Source organism: Prosopis cineraria, unplaced genomic scaffold (genome assembly GCF_029017545.1).
Source record: "Prosopis cineraria cultivar Desert tree isolate PC_DT_omini unplaced genomic scaffold, ASM2901754v1 PC2, whole genome shotgun sequence".
Lineage (NCBI taxonomy): Eukaryota > Viridiplantae > Streptophyta > Magnoliopsida > Fabales > Fabaceae > Prosopis > Prosopis cineraria.
The window spans coordinates 43,067,332-43,074,939 of NW_026555333.1; the positions used below are offsets into that span (position 1 = coordinate 43,067,332).

Below are 7,608 nucleotides of genomic sequence, written 5' to 3' on the forward strand. Positions count from 1 at the left end.
GTCATTTAGTTAGACATATCCTTAAGCTAATCCTAATCTAATTTCTAATTACTATATGTGGGATTTAATTCTTTCTCTAATAATGTGCCTTTTTTAGGTTAAAATAAATGAGTAATTGTGTTTGTGTGTGTGTGTGTGTGTGTGTGTCATGGCCATTATATCAATAAACATTTTTTTTGGTAAACTATCAAATAAATAGTACTACATAGGATTATTAACATATGCACAAAACAAAGAGTTGTGTGAATATTTAATGTCATAATTAGTGATCTTGTATCATTAAACCAAATTGATATAATCAAATGGATGAAAGAGAATATGAGGGGAGGATCTAAACCCATATATGCACATCAATCAATGAGTGAATAGAGGTAAGATTATAAGATTAAAAAGTATATATATATATATGTATAGTATAGAGTTCGTGCAAAATAACGGTTTGATTAAACGTGAACATAACCTATTGAATGAGTGTATTTGCGCCATTTCCTATATTCAAATCCCATTGGAAGAAATGGCTTAATTAATAGCTATATATGATATGTGAGTTTGTTCAATATATCTACATCTCTCATTATGCTATATTGTCGATCATGGCTGATGATGATAAGATTTCAAAAAAAAATAAAAGAGAAAATTGTTATAAAATCCCTCATTGGGAGGGAAATTATTTAAAGGAGCTAAAACTAATTTAAGGAGCAAATGTATACCAAACCTATCACCTTACACTACAAGTTTATTACCTTATATCTCAGGCCTATCACCTTACACCTTGTATACTAAATCTATCATTTTACACTTGAAACTTATTACCTTGCACACGATAAAGGTGAAAATTTCATGAAAATATAATCTATTATCTTGAAAATGATTGTCTACAAAAAATAATAACATGGACAATAGATTGTTCAAACTACAAGCATATAAATTACATTTCAGAGGCTAACATGCAAGGTTGGCTTAGAGTATAAGTTGATAAGCTTGGTGTGCAAGGTGATAAGTCTGGCATACATTTGATCCTTTAATTAATCTTGCTTCCTCTAAACAATTTCCCTCCTAATGAGGGATTTTATAGCAATTTTATTTTCTTTCTTTTTTGTTGGAAAAGAGAGGATTCCAATTGATACTGTCAAAAGAAGTCAACATTTCTTGTGAGAAATTCCAAAGGTTAATTAACCAAGCAAATATATATAAGTCTTTAATTTTGAGAAGAAAAAATAAACCTAGAGTGATAAATTAAAGAATAAATAAATACATAAGAAGTTACGCTTTTAATTTGTTTCCTCCATTAACGCAACAGTAGATAGAGAAAGGGGGAGAAAGAACAATTAAAGAAAAACCCAATAGAAACCTAGAAATTTTTTTTTACACTCATCTTCAAATTAGGGTTAGTATTTGTTTCTCCTCCTTGTTCTTGTTTTGAACCCTAACCAAATCCTTACTTATATCCTCTCGCAACTAACAGGTCATCTTCTTTCTTTCTTTGTCTCTTTCATACACCCACGAGCTTAATTCTCCTTCGATCGACGAAAACCAAAGGGCTGAGCTTGGATTATCCATGAATAATGATAATGCCTGCCTTTTAACTTTTGTTAGCATTGACTTCATTCTTTGAGTTGGTGCTTGCATTTCAAGATTATTATCATCAAACAAGTGGCTCTGGACGTCTCTTCCTAGTTTGGGCTTCTGGGTTTCCTTTCCTCATCATTGCTGCAAACTCATCATAGTTGATCCTACCATCCTGCCCATCAACAATTTCCTTTTTAATTACTCCTCCTTATATTCAATATATAATCATACACACACACATTCTTGCTGAAAATCACACTAGTCAAAATATTTTAGAGTCTCAGGAAAATTAGATATGTCAGGATCAAATTGGTGGGGAAGTACTACCAATAAGCAAAGTATGTTACAGATCTGCTTGTGAACTTTAAGAAATATCATTGATATATATGTTGAAATATTGAATAGTTAATAGAAGTTAATTGTTCATCATTAAGTTGGTTATGTATGCCTTAGCTTACCTAAAGGTGTAAGGGTTAGGTATTCAGTAGGAAGGTGGAATGCTCACCTTATGTGGTACTCACTTTAGTCTTTATTATAGGATATATTAGTAGAAAGATTCTTTGATATTAAGGCACTTGATAGGATATTAATTATATTTTCTAATACTACTTATGTTTAAATTCATTAGCTATGAGAGAATGTAATGTAAATTTAGATCTCTTATAAGAGTTTTGAAGTTAGTTGTGTAATCCTTTAAAGAAGGTTTTCCTCATTGTAATTTTCTATCATAATCATGAATTAAGTTTGTTCCTTTTCTTCTCCTTATTTAGTTTTGTATGAGTTAACAAAGCATATTCTTAAAAATCTCTTAAAGCGCTCGATTGCAAATTCTAGAAATTATAATATAATCAAATGTTATTAGTCCTTCCTCCCAAATTTTTCATCCATTTAGTCCTTACCCCCAAGTTTTCTTAGAGTACTTTTCACATACAACTAAAACTCATTAGGTCGGGTGGGCCAGTACTTGTTAGCGTATGACTTGTCCAAGCCTTATAGGGCTACACATAAATCAAACCAGACTAAATCAATCATTAACCTGATCAGCTTTGATTTGGTTATGACACCAAGCTGATTTTCTCAGCTCAACCAATAACAGGAATCACATTAAAAAATATGTATGCATGGAGTTGGATTCTACTTCTCTCCTTTGAAAAACTACTATATATATATATATATTGTCTTCATATACTTGAAATTTAGTATACTGGCCAGCTAATGAGAGCGGATTTGTTATTCTTCCTTTATTACTTTGATCTTTTATTAAATGTCATCATTGTTTGGTTACATGACATGTAACTTATTTTCTAATTATAAAGATTGATTGTGCTAAATAAGAAAATAAAAGTTGCCACTTTGATCTTTTTAAACCAAGATTTTTTTGGACCATAAAAGAAACCAAGATTAACTCCATTTGGTTTTGAGAACTTACATTATCTGTATCAACTTCTGATAATATTTCGTTGATGTCTCTACCATCATGAATGCTATATTCTCGAAGTGCTTGCTCTAGTTCTTCAATGGTAATGAACCTGAAACATTATATGTTATCTAGCATTATAAATGACACCTTATAAATAAATGAAACCTTAATTAGAATTCATAACTGATTCTAATTAATTAATTATTAATATAATTTAATTACCCGCTATTGTCTTTATCAAAGTATTGGAAAGCAGTATAAAGATGTTCTTCTTTGTTGATTCGATTCAAATGTAATGTTGCTGTGATAAACTCATCATAATCTATGGTTCCATTGCCATCAGCATCAGCCTGTAATATTTCATGCAAACAAACATTAATTGAGGTGTGGAAATTATGTATGTCTAATTAAATATCATTTAAAGAAGCTGTTGTATTTTTATGTATTCCTTTATTTATTTTTACTTTTTTGGTTGAATTGTTGTCTTGGGCTTTTTCTAGAATTTGGATAGCCAAGCCTAAAAGTTCAAAAAGGCCCATTATTTTTATAGTAATGACTAAACAGTCCAGTTAGAGAGAGACACACACATGAGAATAAGATCCACTTGTTGAGTAGCTTTCGTCAATACTTTTCTCTTTTCTCACTATATTGCACAATTATTATAAAACTTGCAATTCTTTTTCTTGTAGCTTCTAATAATTGCTTGAGATTTTAGCTAGAGAGAGAGAGAGAGAGAATGATAAGACCCACTCATCTAATCACTCTCTCTATCTCTTCTTTTGACTATACCATGTCATGATTAATTAAGGGCTTAAAGTGACTTACAGCTTCTAATAATTGCTTGACTTCTTGTTCACTGAGTTTTGTTCCCTGCTTTGCAAGGCCATGCTTAAGCTCTTCAATTGTTATGGTTCCACTATTGTCAGTGTCCATTCCCTTGAACATCTGCTTCAACCCCATGATTTCTTCCTCTGATAAGCACCCAGCAATTACCTATATGTTTTCAAATCTATGTGTTTTTGTAAACTATATATTTAAATCACAAACATGTAATTTCATGTATGGTTTATTGATCAAAGCATTAATAATTCAAAGACATACAATGCTAATTATTTATTATACCTTGAGAGCAACTTTCTTAAATTGATTCATTGCTCTAAACTGCTTCAGCCTATTCAGAACAGCATTATCAAGAGGTGTATCTGGTGCTTCTCCATCCTCCTTTATCCATGGATGATCTGTTTTTATTATATATATATATATGACAGTTAGTATTGCTTTTTTTAAAAAAATTGTGTATAAGTGTTTTCTTATATTGGAGACAATTATGTTCAAAGTATATTCAGATATTAAATATTGAAACATCTCCTAACTAGAGCTTTTAATAAGGATCAAGCCTAACTCAGGTTATATGTACCTATTTAAGCCTTATATACTTAAAAATGAGGGATTTTTTTGCATAAAAAATATTTTTATGTTAGTCCATATAAGTCCTTTCAAAATAGGCTTGGACCAGTCTTTTAATTTTTAAGCCTTGCATTTCTCTCTCTCTTTAGTCAGCATATGGTTAATTATTGAAAATTGCTTAGTTAAAATCGTTAATATTACAAAATAACATGGTTGAAATTAATTAGTTTATTTTAATTTGTACATTAATATATGAAAATGATACAATTAAGGCATGTATTAGCATAATTAACCTTAAGCCTGTCAATGTAATGGTCAAGCTTAAAAAACAAGGTTAATTTGAAATATGATGACTATGGGCTTAGGCTTTTCCTTATTAATAGCTCAATTTCTAACAAGAATTTGAACCTTGTTTCACTATATTGTGAAGAATTAATCCCTTTGTTAAGATACCTAACTATATTGATGTCAATATTGCTACATTTATTAAACCCATACTCTAGTATATGTATATTTAATGGAAAAGATCAAGGAGATTGAAAAAAAGGAAGTGAAGGGGAGAAAAATTCAATCAATTTAGGATATGAAAGCTTATGGCTTGAGCCATTATGGATCCCAGGCTAGCTTTTTTATTACCAGCACAACTTTCAACAATTATTCAAGCCTTAGTTTTTTACATTGGGCAAAACTAGCCTCTTCTATTAGATTGAACTTATTAGTGTCAATATTGATTTTATATATATATATATATATATATATGGAAAAGATGATGGAGATTAAAGAAAAGGGTGTGTGTGTATATATATATATACTTACTCAAGACTTGGTAGGCTGTAAGCCTTTGCTTGGGATCTGAATTTAACATTTTTCTGACTAGATCTTTTGCTGAAGCAGATATGCTCGGCCATGGATCCGTTGAAAAGTCAATATGGCCTCGTAAGATGGCATTGAATATTCCATTTTCAGATTCTGCAATTCAACCATTCATTCCAACTTTTCATTTCCCACAATGGATTTTTGAGACTTTATTTCTTTTTAACCTCTTCAAATAATAACAAACAAACTTAGTATATTCTTTTTGTTACTAAAAAAAAGCTCTCCGCATGATTTTTTTAATTATTGGTTCTAATTAATTGGAAAATATAAATTTTCATCATTGTACTTTTTCTCAATTATCAATCCATTTCTTGAATTTTAATTCAGAAGAACTCAATCATTATAGAATTTCTTGACTTAGTACGATTTCATTTCTATAATTACTTAATTTAATAAACTACAAGAGTAAATTGTACTGAGTTAAAGTTTAGAAATTAATAATTATATTTATCTATGTTTAACTTTCTCTAGCTACCATGGTTGAACTATATGCTGGTTGATTTCTTATTTGTTTGAGTATATAGAGTTTTAAAATGAGGTGAATGAATAATATATTATTAAAAGAAATATATTTTTGTGGCCAAAAATGAAGAGAAAATGAAGGGAAAGATATAAAAATAAACCTGCCCAAAATGGAGGAACACCACAAAGAAGAATGTAAAGCATGACACCAACACTCCAAATGTCAGCTTCTGGTCCATATTTCCTCTTCAATACCTCTGGTGCTATGTAATATGCACTGCCTACAATGTCTTTAAACACCTCTCCTAACAAATTCAAAATATTCAAATCCTATTAGAACATCAATGTTCAATGAACCATAATCTCTGATATTTATTTCAAATTAAAATCTAAGTCGTATTCATCATATATGGTATATAATAAACTACTTGTTGATGAAAAGCTTAAGGATGTTAAGGGTCTCTAAACATGCACACACACACACACAAAGCTTGAGTTTCATAACAATGGAGAAAATTGTGAAGAACCTTGCTTGTAAAAAACAGAAAGACCGAAATCGGTGGCTTTGAGAGGAGAATTCTCATCTTTATTAAGTAAAAGGAAATTCTCAGGCTTGAGATCTCTATGTATGACACCCATGGAATGGCAAGTATGGACGATTTGAACTATAGTCCTCAATAATGATGCGGCAGCTCGCTCGGTGTAATGGCCCTTGGCGATGATTCGATCAAAGAGCTCACCGCCGGCACAAAGCTCCATGACAAGATGAATTGATTGCTTGTCCTCATAGGCACCTTTGAGTTCCACAATATTAGGTTGGCCAGCCAAATGGTGCATGATCTGAACCTCTCTACGTACATCTTCTATATCCTCCTTGTTCACAAGTTTCCTCTTAGCTATGGTCTTGCATGCAAATTGCTGACCCGTTGTTTTATGTGTACATAAATGTGTCACCCCAAATTGCCCGCGCCCTAGCTCCTTTCCTATGTTATACATGGCTTTCACATCTTCCATTGGCCGCCCAAGGACTGTCCCGATTGGGGCAGCCTTTTTTGCCTTTGGAGGAGAAGGATTAGTGGACAGAGGTTGGTAGGGGAGGCACCTGGGTTGTTGCTACCTCCTCCGCCTCTTCCTACATTAATGCTACTACTGTTGTTATTGTTGTTGTTTTTTATTGTTCTGTTGGTTGCTAGGGTTTGATTCTCCTTCCTTGTCATTATTGGTGGTCGGGCATTATTGCCCTTACCGGAGCAACAATTGCCCATGGCGGGGGAAGTGAGGGAAAAGAAAATGGATGTGGAAAAAGGAACAAGGGAAAGAGAATGAGAGAGATATAAGATAAGGAAAGGTCAAGTTTGAAAAAGTTGGGGGTTTGGGGGGTTTGAAGGAAATTTGGTGGAGAGAGAATAATTGGGAATTTAAAAGATAGAAATAAAAAAATGTAAAAAATAGGAAGATAATTAATATTTAATTATGATTTATTAATTCCTTTTTTTGTTGTTTCAGATGATAATGTTGAAGCAAATGGATGGAAGGAGGAAAGTGATGATGGTGAGAAATTGTAGGAAAGGCTAATGGGTAGGATTTGAAAGAGGGAAAATATAGGAATGTGTGCGCGTGTAGTGCTAGAGGTTGAAGAGGATACCTTAGAAAGACATAGATTTTGATCCGTTTTAGGTCAAAGTTAGCAACTCAACTAAGTCAATTAAATTTTATCACACCATGTAACCCTTCATAATGATGTTGGATCTGTTTTTAAATATAATTAAATTTTAACTAATTAACAAAATTTTAGAAAGCTAATTAATCTTAGTAATAATGTTCAAAATTAAAAAGTTTAAAATAAATTAAAATATCCCTATAATTAATCCTTT

At 31.6% G+C, this 7,608-nt stretch overlaps 1 pseudogene; it reads right to left on the reverse strand.

Annotated features, from left to right (window-relative positions):
• Positions 1-1,279: 1,279 nt before the first annotated feature.
• On the reverse strand, positions 1,280-7,064 carry LOC129303337 (calcium-dependent protein kinase 2-like; annotated as a pseudogene).
• Positions 7,065-7,608: the final 544 nt, after the last annotated feature.